The following is a 16,190-nucleotide window of genomic DNA, read 5'->3' as shown; positions in this document are numbered from 1 at the left end:
GCGCACTGTGTTGGCTTTTATTTTTGCATAGACGTCTAGTGGATGCTGTGCTGCTCAGTAACAGTGGGAGGGTGAGATGCGGGGTTGTTGGTGAATGCGGAATTGGGATTGTGTGCACTGGTATCACACTCTGATAAGTTGTTCAAGGGAGCCTGGATGGAAAGAGAATGTCTAGGTTGTCTCCTTCCTTCCTTCTGCTCCTCACCATATAGCTGGTGGCAAAGGCTGTGCTCTCATAATTGCAAGGTTGGGCAAAATGCAGCAGACCACCACAAATCCTGACACCCACTCTGCCAAGTATTGCAGGGCTGACCCAGAGTGGCCCAGGCAATGAAAGAGTTTTTCAATACGCCAATGGTCTGCTCGATCACATTTCATGCAGCAGAGCAGGCTTTCATTGTATTCATGCTGCCACCGTGTGCGTGGGTTGTATACTAGAGCCATGTGGTTAGTGGATAACCCTCAAGCCACCATCTGGTTTGCCCATTGGCTCAAATGCAGATGGCGCAGTGGAATGCCACAGAATGAAGGCATCATGACAGCTGCCAGGACATGGGCATTGATCTGTATGATTCCCTACATAGGGTCACACACCAAGGAGTTAAAAGAGTCAAATCCCTTTTGGTTGTGGCATATCTGACAGCTGGCATGGAGCACCCACTGTGTGCGCAGTCAATGGTACCCTGCACCATGGGGAGGCCTGCAATCCTTGCAAAGATGTGTGCCTGCTCCTCTCTGGCGAGAGAGGATGAAATGTAGTTGGCGCTCAATGAAGAGAGAGAGCATCAGTGACCTCCCCCATGCAACAATGGACAAACTGCGAAAGGTTGCAAATATCTCCAGCTCCAACCTGGAAGAAACCAGACACCTTGAAAGCAGGATCGCTTTCTTCAGCGCCTGCCAAACTACTCCATGTAGCAATCGTCAAGTTTAAAGAACTTTAGAACACACAAAACATTTGTACAATCGTAGCAATAGCCAGAGAAATTAATCAGCAACTAACCTGAAAATAGTTGATAATCCCTTTAAACAGTGCTGGTAGACGTCCTTCCTGTCGTTGAACAAGTGTTCACCCATGTGTGAACAAGAGACGACACTAGCTGCAGGGTGGACCTCCAAAATGGGAGAGCTGGCACCAACACAGCATTACACACTGATGTGACACCATGATCTTACTACTGTGCGCAGATGCTCGCTATGTGCATGTCAACATCCTCACCAATATGGCGTTTGGTGCAACTTGCTCCAGAATTGTGCATGCGCACTGTGGATGCCATTTTGGACCTGAAGGCCACTCTTAACACCCACAAAACAGGAGCTACACATCCAAACTTTGCGCTGGTATACATTAACAAACTACTTAAGGCACTATACAAAACTGATAGGTGAACTGTGAGATTCTGTACCATAATAGAACCCAGATTTTAGGAAGTATAGCATTGCCAATAAGATTTTAGTAATGGTGGTTGTTGCCAGCTCCGCATACTAGTCACTGCTTTGTAAAAATCCTTTTCAAAATGACTGACAGACTGGGGAGGACCAGAGGTCATGCAATTAAATTACCCAAGTGGCAGATGATGTTAAGTTGTTCTTTTTTCCTGGAGAGCACCTCTGGAATGCATTGCCAGCTTGTGTGGTGTGTGCCGCCTCTCTGCATGCCTTCAAAAGGGAGCTAGACTATTTCTTGGCTGGAGCAGAGATCATGTCATATAAAAGAAGAACATTTTAACAGTTAACACAGGCATAGTCAATTTGATCTCATCAGATGGTTTCAATCACCCGAGGGGAGTGTAGAGGAATTTTCTGTTTTTGGCCTTATTTTCCCCCTCTGGATTTTGGCCTGCCCCAGGAGATTACATGGCTGCTGTGGGAATAGGAAGTGTCTTGTCATAATGCTCCAGGCATCATGAATGTGTAAGTTTGATAAGCAGGGAAAGATAACGTCGGTAAAATTGGGTACTTTGTATTTTGCTGCATTCTATTCCCAAATTTTACCCTATAAAACCATCCCAGACTTCCAGAGAATGCAAATGAATTTTTTGCTGATACTTTTTAATTCCCGAGACAAATACAAACTATTACAATTGCTGTGATAACGATGGCTCTCCTAATACAATCACCATTTTAAAAAAAAATCTTAAGTTTTTAATCCCCGATAAAATTATTTCCTGATAGAGTGACTTACCAAAATTAATTGTGGTAATATTTTGTGAAAGTAACATTTTGGGGAAAGTCTTTGCTCGAGTCGCTCTGAACAGGCTCCAGAAGCTGGCCGAGCGCGTCTACCCTGAGGCACAGTGTGGCTTTCGTGCAGAGAGATCGACCGTTGACATGCTGTTCTCCCTTCGTCAGATACAGGAGAAATGCCGTGAACAACAGATGCCCCTCTACATTGCTTTCATTGATCTCACCAAAGCCTTTGACCTCATCAGCAGACGTGGTCTCTTCAGACTACTAGAAAAGATTGGATGCCCACCAAAGCTACTAAGTATCATCACCTCATTCCATGACAATATGAAAGGCACAATTCAACATGGTGGCTCCTCATCACAGCCCTTTCCTATCCAGAGTGGCGTGAAACAGGGCTGTGTTCTCGCACCCACACTTTTTGGGATTTTCTTCTCCCTGCTGCTTTCACATGCGTTCAAGTCCTCTGAAGAAGGAATTTTCCTCCACACAAGATCAGGTGGCAGGTTGTTCAACCTTGCCCGTCTAAGAGCGAAGTCCAAAGTACGGAAAGTCCTCATCAGAGAACTCCTCTTTGCTGACGATGCTGCTTTAACATCTCACACTGAAGAGTGCCTGCAGAGTCTCATCGACAGACTTGCGGCTGCCTGCAATGAATTTGGCCTAACCATCAGCCTCAAGAAAACTAACATCATGGGGCAGGATGTCAGAAATGCTCCATCCATCAATATTGGCGACCACGCTCTGGAAGTGGTTCAAGAGTTCACCTACCTAGGCTCAACTATCACCAGTAACCTGTCTCTAGATGCAGAAATCAACAAGCGCATGGGAAAGGCTTCCACTGTTATGTCCAGACTGGCCAAGAGAGTGTGGGAAAATGGCGCACTGACACGGAACACAAAAGTCCGAGTGTATCAGGCCTGTGTCCTCAGTACCTTGCTCTATGGCAGCGAGGCCTGGACAACGTATGTCAGCCAAGAGCGACGTCTCAATTCATTCCATCTTCGCTGCCTCCGGAGAATCCTTGGCATCAGGTGGCAGGACCGTATCTCCAACACAGAAGTCCTCGAGATGGCCAACATCCCAGCTTGTACACACTACTGAGTCAGCGGCGCTTGAGATGGCTTGGCCATGTGAGCCGCATGGAAGATGGCAGGATCCCCAAAGACACATTGTACAGCGAGCTCGCCACTGGTATCAGGCCCACCGGTTGTCCATGTCTCCGCTATAAAGACGTCTGCGAACGTGACATGAAATCCTGTGACACTGATCACAAGTCGTGGGAGTCAGTTGCCAGCGTTCGCCAGAGCTGGCGGGCAGCCATAAAGACGGGGCTAAAATGTGGCGAGTCGAAAAGACTTAGTAGTTGGCAGGAAAAAAGACAGAGGCGCAAGGGGAGAGCCAACTGTGCAACAGCCCCGACAAACAAATTTCTCTGCAGCACCTGTGGAAAAGCCTGTCACTCTAGAATTGGCCTTTATAGCCACTCCAGGCGCTGCTTCACAAACCACTGACCACCTCCAGGCGCGTATCCATTGTCTCTCGAGATAAGGAGGCCCAAAAGAAAGATGCTTAAATGTCCCATCTGGTTTTACTGATAAATACTCCACACTGGACTATGCCCAGTTAGAGTGTAACTATATTTCCCCAGCTTATACACACTACTGAGTCAGCGGCGATTGAGATGGCTTGGCCATGTGAGCTGCATGGAAGATGGCAGGATCCCCAAAGACACATTGTCCAGCGAGCTCGTCACTGGTATCACACCCACCGGCCGTCCATATCTCCGCTTTAAAGAAGCCTGCAAACGCGACATGAAATCCTGTGACATTGATCACAAGTCGTGGGAGTCAGTTGCCAGCGTTCGCCAGAGCTGGTGGGCAGCCATAAAGGCGGGGCTAAAGTGTGGCGAGTCGAAGAGACTTAGCAGTTGGCAGGAAAAAAGACAGAAGCGCAAGGGGAGAGCCAACTGTGTAACAGCCCCGACAAACAAATTTCTCTGCAGCACCTGTGGAAAAGCCTGTCACTCTAGAATTGGCCTTTATAGCCTCTCCAGGCGCTGCTCCACACACCACAGACCACCTCCAGGCGCTTACCCATTGTCTCTCGAGATAAGGAGGCCAAAGAAGATACTTTCTAAGTTGTTGCACTGCACCATATTATTTCTACTGGTGTCTTGGATAATTTACAACACATGGAATAGAATCATAGAATGGTTACTGCACAGAAGGTGGCCATTCAGCCCACTGTGTCCATGCCGGCTCTCAAAGCTACGCAGCTAGGCCCACTCCCTCACCTTTTCATCAAAAAGGAAGATCTGGGGCAGGGAAGGAGGCAGGAGAGGTTGAGTAACAGAAAGGTTTCACGGTGCAAGACCAAAGGAAGTGGTAATAGGACAAGTGAAGAAACAAAGATGTGTCTAGAGAAGGTGTGAATGCCTGGCTCCTTAATAGTTGCCTGGGTATCACAGAACTTCCCTTTTGTTCCTTTTTCCCACCCTATTCCCCAGCCTATTTACACCAATGTAACATCGCCTGACTCAACCCCTGCCACAGTTCATTTGCTGCTGAAACCCACTGTGTCTGCTGACAATGCAGGGCATGCACAGAGTGATCGCCGACATCAGTGTGACCAAACACTTGCCAGTATGAATTTGCGCATGCGTGCATGGACATCAGCACATCATGACTTCACCACGTACTGAGTGGGGGGGGGGGTGCAGCAACAAACAGCCAACTTGGGGGGGTGGGGGGGGGGGGTGCAGTGGTGGCGGCGACCAGTACAGCCAGCCATGGGGGAGGTGGTGGTGGCAACCAGTGAGATGAGCAGGGAGCTGTGAAGAGAAGCAGCGATCACAGGAGGGAGCGGGGAAGAGCAGCTGTGATTCGGGGTGGGAGGTTGTTAGCGTTTTGTGTCAAATTGAGCAGCGCCATTATTGTTACTGGCAGCTGCATTACACATGTGCCAGTTGTGTGCCATCTGGTGGCTGTATTGTAAATAAATGCAGCTCTCAAAACCCTCATTCATGCCTTAGTTACCTCCGGACTTGACTATTCCAACACACTCCAAGCCAGCATCCCATTTTCCACCCTCCATAAACTTAGAGTCATCCAAAACTCTGCTGCCTGTATCCAAACTTGCATAAAGTTCCATTCACCCATCACCCCTCTGCTCACTGACCTACTCCCAGTTGAGCAACGCCTCAATTGAAATTTTCATCCTTGTTTTCAAATCCCACCTTGGCCTTGCCCCTCTCCAACCCGGTTGCTTCCTCCAGCCTCACAAACACAAGTTGGACGTGCGCCGCTAATTCTGGCCTCTTGAGCATCCCCAATTTTAATCACTCCACCACTTGCAGCTGTGCCTTCAGCTGCTCAGGCCCCAGGATCTGGAATTCCCTTTCTGAAACTCTCCACCTCCGTTTCACCCTTTAAGACTTTCCTTAAAACCTGCATCTTTGATCAGCTGCCCGGCTATCTCCTTATGTGACTCGGTATCAAATTTTGTTTGAAAGTTGCTGTGGTGCACCTTGGGATGTTTTATTATATTAAAGGTGCTACATAATTACAAGTTGTTATTGCTGTTGTTCAATTGACATGAACTAAAGTAATTTAGGAATGATAGTTTTTCAAGTTCTGCTTTGTAAGTACTGAAGGAGGCCGAAATGAGCTCATATCCTCCCTCAGTACATTAGTTGGTTTGTGCAGTTTATAAATTTTATTTTGCAAAATAAGAGTGGCTAAGACAAGGGTTTCTATTCTGTTACTTCATCTTTAGGCTTAACTTCTCCCTGCCACACTTCAAAAAATTTCCAATAGCAATCTATCTTGAAGCTGTCACTCATAGCATTAGGTAATAAAAAGGCCCGCACAGTAGGCTGTATGCCAATATCATTTGAAATTGTTCACAAACTTACAATGAGATTAAAAGGTATAGATAGTAGCCCTGAATGTCCACACTATTTTATGCTTAGAATTGGGATATTGCCTTCTTTTCTTTGCCACCAAAACAGGGCACCCAAAAAAATGATCCCATTTAATTCCCCTATACTTTTTTAAAAACTCTTTTCCTAATCTGCCCAGAGTCCCGAGTGAACTCATTGGAATATATATAACTGATGTCCAGTGACAATAACCATAAATTTCCTCCTAGTACACAAGGGATAAGTTAGAAGGAAAATTATACAGCACAGCTGTTGCCAGGACCAATGAAACAGGCACAAGGTTGGAGCTTTTGAGCTCAACAAGCATGGAGTATTTAACGGTTGATGTTTGTCACTGGGAATTAGTTTTTAAGACTGATTTTATGACATTCTACACATTACATAGCATGCCTACATAAGCCTTGGACTTGCTTCTCACTGCTTCTGGGAGTCCAAGACTGCTGGCAATTTTTTATTTTTAAAACCACACTGCTACTGACAGTGAGGGCTTCTCAGAAGTAGCTTTGGCATTTTGCATAAGCCATTCCCTTATATATTCTTATGATGGAGGAGGAGGATGGTTGGCAGAGGATGAAGGAGAATGAGGCAATACTTATGAATGTACCCCACCCCCTCCCAAAGAATGTACAGGCAACACAGGTCCCACATTGATTTTAGTGAGGAGGTGTAGACTAGAAATTGTGCAGCACCAAAAAGAGGGAATAGCGGATCTCTGCCCCCAATTGCATGAGGATTTGCAGCTACAATCATCTGTCTGCACTTCTTTGTCTGTCGCTATGAAAATTGCTGTTAGGAAGTCAGGCAGCCACCCTGTCAGATACTGAGATTGTGATCCTGTTAAGCAAAGCGCACTGCTTACTTCTGCAGCTGCTACTTTTCAAGTGTGAACAGTATGCTAGTGCCTGCAGAACCTAAGGAAGGAAAGGGAGAGGGGCTGGAGTATTACCTCGCCTTCCCTGGTCAGGTCACTAAAATCTTGGCAGCATTAATTTGCAGTTCTGGGTTGAGAGAATTGGAGTAAATCAGTGCCAGCAGATCCACCTCCATCTATAGGGCAGAAGTGTTTTTTTGGGGGGTAGGTTTCCTGCCATGGATGCCCAGCGTTTATAATTTCATTAAAGGAAGGTTTGCATGTCTGACTGTGCGAAATTATGCCATCTTCTCTGCCTCTTGACCCTTCTTTTGCTGCCTTTGCCAGCTGCTGCTGCAACAAACATTCTCGAAAAGTGGCACAGAAACAACAGTCATGAGACATCCAGTTAAGCTAGCTGACAGTTAACTCACTGAACAAAAAACCTTGGTACTCACCTGATGCTTCCCCAGTTGGCGACTGCAATATTCAGGAAGAGCTGTCTCTTTAAAGGCTATAATCTAATTTCCAAGTACTCGGCACCTAACTCCCAATTTACATTATTTTCCTCTGATAGCAATTCAAACGTATTGACCTATGAAATTCAAGTGCAAATTAGGAACAGAAATGGACCATCCAGCCCTTCGAACTTGCTCTGCCATTCAATTAGATCATGACTGATACATATCCCAACTCCATTTTCACGTAAATGCTCCATACCCTTCAAGATCCTCACCTAACAAAAGCTCCAATTGTCCCAGCATCCACAGCCTTTTGGGGAAGAGAGTTCAAAGGTTTCTACTACCTTTTGTGTGAAGTGGCGCTTCTTGAGCGACATTTATATGTGATACCTACGTATAAAAGATAACTCCGTTTAAGTTCCAAAAGGATACAAAAAGGTACCAGCAACATTTGGGCACAAATCTGTTTGGAAAAGATTGTGAATCAACAATTTGTGGGAACCTTTTGAAACCTCAGGAGTTTCTCTCATGGCTCTGAAGTTTAAATATTCTGCTGCCAACTGAAGTACCTTTAAATCAGAAATGCCTAGAATCCACCTTCCATTAGTTCACTTACATCACTGGAGAAATTTGCCAACTGAAATAATAGACAATAGAGACCAATTAAAGTAATAGTAATATCTTGAAGCTTCAAGTACACATGAAGAACAGATGTGACAGAATCACTCCTTTCATAGGTCTTGGACATGCTGGAATTTCCAAAGGTACAATTATATGAACCAAATAATTCACTTCATGCAAAATGTCAGAAATAAATTTGGCAATAGTATAGCTTAGAAAGAAGCATCAGATAGCCGGATTTAGCACAGGCTAAAAGTGCACAGCTTCACCTGTAACACCAAAATTATGTGACTAATTTGCAGGTTCCGGGATTTAGATGTTTCAGTAAGAACAGAGAAGATGGTAAAAGAGGGGGGGGGGGGTGTGGCATAGCTAATCAAGGAGAGTATTACAGCGGCAGAAAGGATGTTTGAGGACTCGTCTACTGAGGTAGTATGGGCCGAGGTTAGAAACAGGAGAGGAGAGGTCACCCTGTTGGGAGTTTTCCATAGACCTCCGAATAGTTCCAGAGATATAGAGGAAAGGATAGCGAAGATGATTCTCGACAGGGGCGAGAGTAACAGGGTAGTTGTTATGGGGGACTTTAACTTTCCAAATATTGACTGGAAATACTATAGTTCGAGTACTTTAGATGGGTCAGTTTTTGTCCAGTGTGTGCAGGAGGGTTTTCTGACACAGTATGTAGACAGGCCAACCAGGGGCGATGCCACATTGGATTTGGTACTGGGTAATGAACCCGGCCAGGTGTTAGATTTAGATGTAGGTGAGCACTTTGGTGATAGTGATCACAATTCGGTTAGGTTTACCTTAGCGATGGGCAGGGACAGATATATACCGCAGGGCAAGAATTATAGCTGGGGGAAAGGAAATTATGATGAGATTAGGCAAGATTTAGGATGCGTAGGATGGGGAAGGAAACTGCAGGGGATGGGCACAATCGAAATGTGGAGCTTATTCAAGGAGCAGCTACTGCGTGTCCTTGATAAGTATGTACCTGTCAGGCAGGGAGGAAGTTGTCGAGCGAGGGAGCCGTGGTTTACTAAAGAAGTTGAAGCGCTTGTCAAGAGGAAGAAGAAGGCTTATGTTAGGATGAGGTGTGAAGGCTCAGTTAGGGCGCTTGAGAGTTACAAGCTAGTCAGGAAGGATATAAAGGGAGAGCTAAGAAGAGCAAGGAGAGGACACGAGAAATCATTGCCGGATAGGATCAAGGAAAACCCTAAGGCTTTCTATAGGTATATCAGGAATAAAAGAATGATTAGAGTTAGATTAAGGCCAATCAAGGATAGTAGTGGGAAGTTGTGTGTGGAATCAGAGGAGATAGGGGAAGCATTAAATGAATATTTTTCGTCAGTATTTACAGTGGAGAAAGAAAATGTTGTCGAGGAGAATACTGAGATTCAGGCTACTAGGCTAGATGGGATTGAGGTTCACAAGGAGGAGGTGTTAGCAATTTTGGAAAGTGTGAAAATAGATAAGTCCCCTGGGCCAGATGGGATTTATCCTAGGATTCTCTGGGAAGACAGGGAGGAGATTGCAGAGCCTTTGTCCTTGATCTTTATGTCGTCATTGTCGACAGGAATAGTGCCGGAAGACTGGAGGATAGCAAATGTTGTCCCCTTGTTCAAGAAGGGGAGTAGAGACAGCCCTGGTAATTATAGACCTGTGAGCCTTACTTCGGTTGTGGGTAAAATGTTGGAAAAGGTTATAAGAGATAGGATTTATAACCATCTTGAAAAGAATAAGTTTATTAGCGATAGTCAGCACAGTTTTGTGAAGGGTAAGTCGTGCCTCACAAACCTTATTGAGTTTTTCGAGAAGGTGACCAAACAGGTGGATGAGGGTAAAACCGTGGATGTGGTGTATATGGATTTCAGTAAGGCGTTTGATTTGCGGATGACACGAAGGTCGGTGGAGTTGTGGATAGTGCTGAAGGATGTTGTAGGGTACAGAGGGACATAGATAGGCTGCAGAGCTGGGCTGAGAGATGGCAAATGGAGTTTAATGCGGAAAAGTGTGAGGTGATTCACTTTGGAAGGAGTAACAGGAATGCAGAGTACTGGGCTAATGGGAAGATTCTTGGTAGTGTAGATGAGCAGAGAGATCTTGGTGTCCAGGTACATAAATCCCTGAAAGTTGCTACCCAGGTTAATAGGGCTGTTAAGAAGGCACATGGTGTGTTAGCTTTTATTAGTAGGGGGATCGAGTTTCGGAGCCACGAGGTCATGCTGCAGCTGTACAAAACTCTGGTGAGGCCGCACCTGGAGTATTGCGTGCAGTTCTGGTCACCGCATTATAGGAAGGATGTGGAAGCTTTGGAAAGGGTGCAGAGGAGATTTACTAGGATGTTGCCTGGTATGGAGGGAAGGTCTTACGAAGAAAGGCTGAGGGACTTGAGGTTGTTTTCATTAGAGAGGAGGAGGAGAGGTGACTTAATAGAGACATACAAGATAATCAGAGGGTTAGATAGGGTGAATAGTGAGAGTCTTTTTCCTCAGATGGTGATGGCAAACACGAGGGGACATAGCTTTAAGTTGAGGGGTGATAGATATAGGACAGATGTGAGAGGTAGTTTCTTTACTCAGAGAGTAGTAGGGGCGTGGAACGCCCTGCCTGCAACAGTAGTAGACTCGCCAACTTTAAGGGCATTTAAGTGGTCATTGGATAAAAATGGAATAGTGTAGGTCAGATGGTTTCACAGGTCGGCGCAACATCGAGGGCCGAAGGGCCTGTACTGCGCTGTAATGTTCTAAATTCCAATATTAACAGAGGAGGATTTTTTTTTAAAGTTTTTTTCAGTCTATTATCGTGTTCATGTTTGCTCTGTCTGGTTATCTAAAATGGTTGTTTTGACTTCCGCTGCACAATTTTGTTTCTATAATGAACCTACAACCAAGACCATTTTGCATTTTATTCATAATAAAGGCCATCGAATTTTAGTTCCTCCTTAAAATTGGACACTTTGCTATTCAAGGACCCTAAAATTAAGTGCAATTCCAAAAAGGCTTTTTCAAATTATTAATCTTGGAAATAACAACTATATATTATGAGGCCCAGATTGTGCTCAGCTTGCCTAATTGTTTTCCTCTTTGGTATGCATATATGTGGGCTGAATTTTATGCAGCCTCTGGGGATTAGATCGGGTCAGGAGATGCTGGACCAAAAGTCCAATGTCGTGATGTCCCATCCCGATTTTATCGAAGGTGGCAAACAGAGGGTACAGAGCAAACATCGATGCAGCGGGCAGGCAAATAACATAGTTAAAAACCTGACAAGATTTTACTCAGTTTTAAATTTTATTAATGGTGCTCGCGAATCACAGGACTTCAGAGAATTGCCTGTTTGAGGGAGGCAACATGGAGGTGAGAGCTCATTGCTGGCTGCAAGGGGAGGCCATTGGGAAAGGCAGCATTAATTGCCAGGCAGAGTGGAGAAGGGACACCATCAAAAATCATCGGAGGAATGGGGGCAAAGGTGCCAGCAATGTGAAGGGTGTCATACAGAGGGTGGGGCAATGGGCAAGTACCACCTCATCTGAGACAAGCGGGGAGAAGGGGTGGGGAGTGTTGTTCGCAATGAAGGCTTTGCAGTTAGGGAGGAGGCCACTCATCGTGGGCCTCATTCATCCAGACCTCAGGGACCCCTTTGAGGAGGAGGCACAGCAGAGCGGGAGAGGTGTCCAGGCACCGGCGGCAGCACCACAATATCCTGTGAGCCCACAGGAGGGTCAGCATTGGCCTCCAGAAGATGGTGAAGGGCACAGTGGGGAAAAACAACAGCCTCCTCCACACAGAAACAGCGACTCTCCAGAGGGGTCTACCAGTCAAGGTTCAGCTACCTACAGATGTCTGAGTGACAGTGCCAACGAAGACTCCGCCTCTCAAGGGAGAGGGTCACTGACCCATGTGCTATTGTCATGGTCCTGTACTTTTTGTTTGTGGGAATATGCGGTTTGCCTTTAAGGTTTGCAAAGGATCAGTATTGCTTTAAGAACCAGCAAACCTCAGGAGTTATAGAAAGCTGCATTTTCGGTTGCCATTGGATACAACCATTTAGAGACTACGATTCAAAGGGTGCATTCTCGTTACCATAAATACAGTCACTGGGAGTGAGTCTCAAGTGATACATTTGTTACAATTCAATTTTGAACTGTTTTTTTAGTTGAAGACAGTTTGTTTTAACAGTTCAGAGACACGGACACCTGTGGCATTCAGCACACCTGAAAAAGAGCTCTCAACCATTTAAATTGAAGGAATAGGGTTTTAGTCTGTTTAATTATTCTCAAAATTCTTTAAAAAGTCAAGCTAAAACAGAGAACTCTGGTAATTTAAATTGAAGAAAGGGAAGTTAGACTGTGACAATCTTTTATCCCTCAAAAATCTAAAGTCAGATTGATTCTGTTGAAAGTGTTTGCAAGTCGTTAATTGTTGAAATTCGCTGGAGAAGGAAAGCAGCATTCTGTGAGGACTTCAAGCAGCAATGCACTATAAATTTGCAAGGACTCTAATTTTTTCTATTTTAAATGTTGTTTATATCTTCATATTGTTTAAGAATTTAGTTCTTCTAATTAAAGAGTTAATTTGTTGATTTAAAGACACCTGGTTTGGTTAGCCTCATTCGGGAGTTAATCGATGGTACAATTTGACTGGGTCATTCTTTAATTTGGAAAGTTTTAAATGATATGTTAGGCGATCTGTGGAGAGATGGGATTGAATTATCAGTGCGTTTCTCCCGCCACAATCAGGGTCGTATATTTTGATTGGGGGCTTTGACTGGAGCGGTCAGTCGTAACACTATGATACGGGAAGAGCTGAGCCCCAGGGGACTTGGTAGAAATCCAATGCCAGTGGCGCTTAAGGTTACCATGGCACTGAACTTTGACACCTCTGGATTATTCCAGGGAGCCAATGAAGACATGTGGGATCTGAGAGTCAACGGCCCATCATGCATCATGAGGTCACCAATGCCCTTTTCAGTAGGGTCAGTGACTATGTGCACTTCTGCGCAGATCCCAACTCTCAAGCTGAGAGGTCTGTTGGGTTTGGGGCCATCACTGGATTTTCCCAGGTGCAGGGTGTCATCGACTACATGCATGTGGCCATCAAGGCTCCTGCACACCAGGCAACGGCCTTCATTAACAGGAAGTGCTTCCCACTCCTTCGACGTGCAACTTGTTCTCAACCATCATAAATGGATCCTGCAGGTCTGTGCACAAGAAGTTGCCAAGATGCCTACATTTTAAGATAACCCCAGTGCAGAGCTTTTCAGGCCTCCCACGTGCCTTCAGGAACAGATCCTTGGAGACCAGGGCTACACACTGAGGACATGGCTTCTGATACTTCTGAGGAACCCTCGCACAGAGGTGGAGGAGAGGTACAACACCTGCCACGTGACAATGCGAGTGGCCATCGAGCAGGCCATTGGTCTGCTCAACATGAGATTCCGGTACCTCGATCGGTCCTTCAGTATACCCAGGCAAGGGTCTCACATATTGTGATGGTCTGCTGTGCAATGCACAACCTGGCACTACAAAGGGGAGAGGCAATGAACAATGAGGAATGCGAAGAACATGATGCCTACTCGGACAATGAGAATGAGGAGGAGAAAGCTGACCAAGCATCATCACATGACACCAGGAAAGATGCCATGAGATAAGTGCAAGGGAGGCTCGCGATGCCCTTATACATTCATGTTTTCTTTGTTCCTTACTGCCAGTTCTAGGTTGACCAAGACAGACTTACATTTACGCAGCCCTGTTGTCACCATCCTTCCTTTAGGAAGCATTTGCTCAGAGCCCAGCTGCACAGGGTTCAGCTGACAAGGCTCCAGATTTGACCCCTCACAGCAGGATCCCTGACCTCAAAAGGGGCAGGGTTGAAATGAAGCACCAAAGGCCATAAGTACGAGGAAAGAGAGCTTGTGCAATAGAAGCATATCTTTATTATACCTGACAATAAACACTACCCTTTCTATTTACATTAGACATTCACCCATGAATCCCCTGTGCTCTTCTTTATTCTTTTGCACATGCTCCTATGTGGTGCTCCTGCTGCACTGGCAGTTGAAGTGGAGGCAGGCTGATCTTCAAGCCCTTTAGCTAAGGATGACCTTGGCAGTCGTCCTCTGGATGCCTTTGGCCTGGAGGGCCCTGTGCACAGAAGCAGTACCACGCTCTGTCAGCAGGGATGGAGGAGGATCTGGCAGAAAGGCTAAGGAATTGCTGCCTGCACCAGGAGCAACAAGAGGTGCCCCCAGCTGTGGGAGGCAGCTGCTCCTCCTTTGTAAGGCAGGCTTGTGCTTCCCTGCTGACCTGAGGGTAGAGGACCTGGTGATGACTCCAAGTGCCTTATCCCCCTCTCGCCTATCCACTGCTGCCTTGAGCTCTTGGTCAAGACAAAAGGTATCCAGGTATGCACGACTCTCCTGCAGACACCGAGTTTTCTACTGGATGCGGCTCTCCAGGAGAGCCGCCAATCTCTCGATGGAGAACACCACTCGTGCACCAGTCAGATACAGTGCAGCACTCAAGGCCTGGATGTACTCCTCCATTGTCCGCGCTTGGACATGCAAAGCCTCTGACATCTCTGCCAGATGTTGCCTGAACTCTCAATGCGGCTTTCCAGTGATACTGCCAACACCAGAAGCATGCCACGAGCCTGGAGCTCAGCATGGGCCTGGTCTCCCAGAGTCCTCCAACTATCAATGGCCTGGACTGTCACAGCTCAAGTATATCAGTGTTGTGTCCACCAGGTTGTGTGATTGAATTTAACCTCGAGCGCACACCCAGAGGCGAGTGTATCTGTGTTGGCGGTGGGTGCAAGGGTATGAGGTGACAGTGTATGCGCTAAGGCTCCCTCCTCCAAGGCGGCAAGTTCTCCCACAGTCTCTGTGGCTCTTCACTGTCGTTCTGTGTGACCTGCATGAGAGAATAGAGACATTGAAGGGTCAAAGGCCTCCCCTCCTGACATTGCAAAGACCCCTTCATTGAGATCCCTGTAGGCATTGGATGCTTCATGAGCAGCATGGCTCCATCGCTACTGATGCACACTTGTGCCCCATAGCGACCTTACTCATTGTCTTGGGAAGGTGCCACTGTCCCACCGTCCACACTACCTACTGGCCATATTGCGGCCATGCCAGCTCCATGGTTTCCTCCTCCATCGAGCTCAGGACATGGATATTTGGCAGTCCACTGCCAGTCTTGGCGCATTCTCTGCAATTGTGTGCTATCTTCTCCTGCAGACACAAAGATGAATGTTGTTCTCCCAGCAGGGTCAAGGCCAAGAAATATGCTGGTGGTAGGCCAGTGGTTACTGATGGAGGCACATGGATGCCACCAGCTTGCAGCCCCTTTCTAGGGACTTCATGAGGGTCTCCAAGGACAAAAGGCCGCCTTTGTGCCATTTCACCATGCCTCTGGCAGCTTGTCTATGCCCTGACTCTTCACCCATGTCTGGGTGGGCATTCCCTCCTCCAAGAGATCAAGGGTTTATGAGATACTCACTTTCACTGCCTGAATGAGGTCATTGAGCTTTTTACAGCATTGGATCCATGTCCTTGGGGTGATCCAACAGCTGCTGACCTCCTCTATCTGCAGTCAGGCTTGCTTGGTCAGGTGCCCAGCTCTCTTCCTCCCATCACTTGGGAAGACGACAACCTGCTTTTCCCTGGCAGCTGGTAAGAGAACCTGGAGGGGGGGCATCAATAAAACGTGGGGCCACCTGGGGTCTTCCTTCTGCCATCGCTCTGCAGCCTTTCTCCCCTGCCTGGATGGGTGCAACTCCAACAACACAAGAAGCTCAATACCATCCAGGACAATGCAGCCCGCTTGATTGGCACCCCATCCACAAATATTCACTCCCTCCACCACTGACGCACAGCAGCAGCAGTGTGCACCATCTACAAGATGCACTGTGGCAATGCACCAAGGCTCCTTCGACAGCATCTTCCAAACGCGTGACCTCTACCAACTAGAAGGATGAGGGCAACAGGTGCAAAGGAACACCACCACCTGTTCCCCTCCGAGCCACACACCATCCTGAAGGAACTCTTTCACCGTTCCTTCACTGTTGCTGGGTCAAAATCCTGTAACTCCCTTCCCAACAGCACTGTGGGTGAACCTGTCCCACAT

The 16,190-nt window shown here is 46.7% G+C and overlaps 1 protein-coding gene across 7 annotated transcripts in view; it reads right to left on the bottom strand.

Moving 5' to 3' along the window:
- LOC137376463 (serine/threonine-protein kinase MARK1) overlaps window positions 1–16,190 on the bottom strand; it is a 176,087-nt gene that overhangs the window by 97,110 nt on the left and 62,787 nt on the right. The window lies entirely within an intron of this gene.

This window comes from Heterodontus francisci, chromosome 13, assembly GCF_036365525.1.
Source record: "Heterodontus francisci isolate sHetFra1 chromosome 13, sHetFra1.hap1, whole genome shotgun sequence".
Classification (NCBI taxonomy): domain Eukaryota; kingdom Metazoa; phylum Chordata; class Chondrichthyes; order Heterodontiformes; family Heterodontidae; genus Heterodontus; species Heterodontus francisci.
Note: the sequence above shows the minus strand (reverse complement) of the source record. Positions and strands in the feature narration are given on the sequence as shown.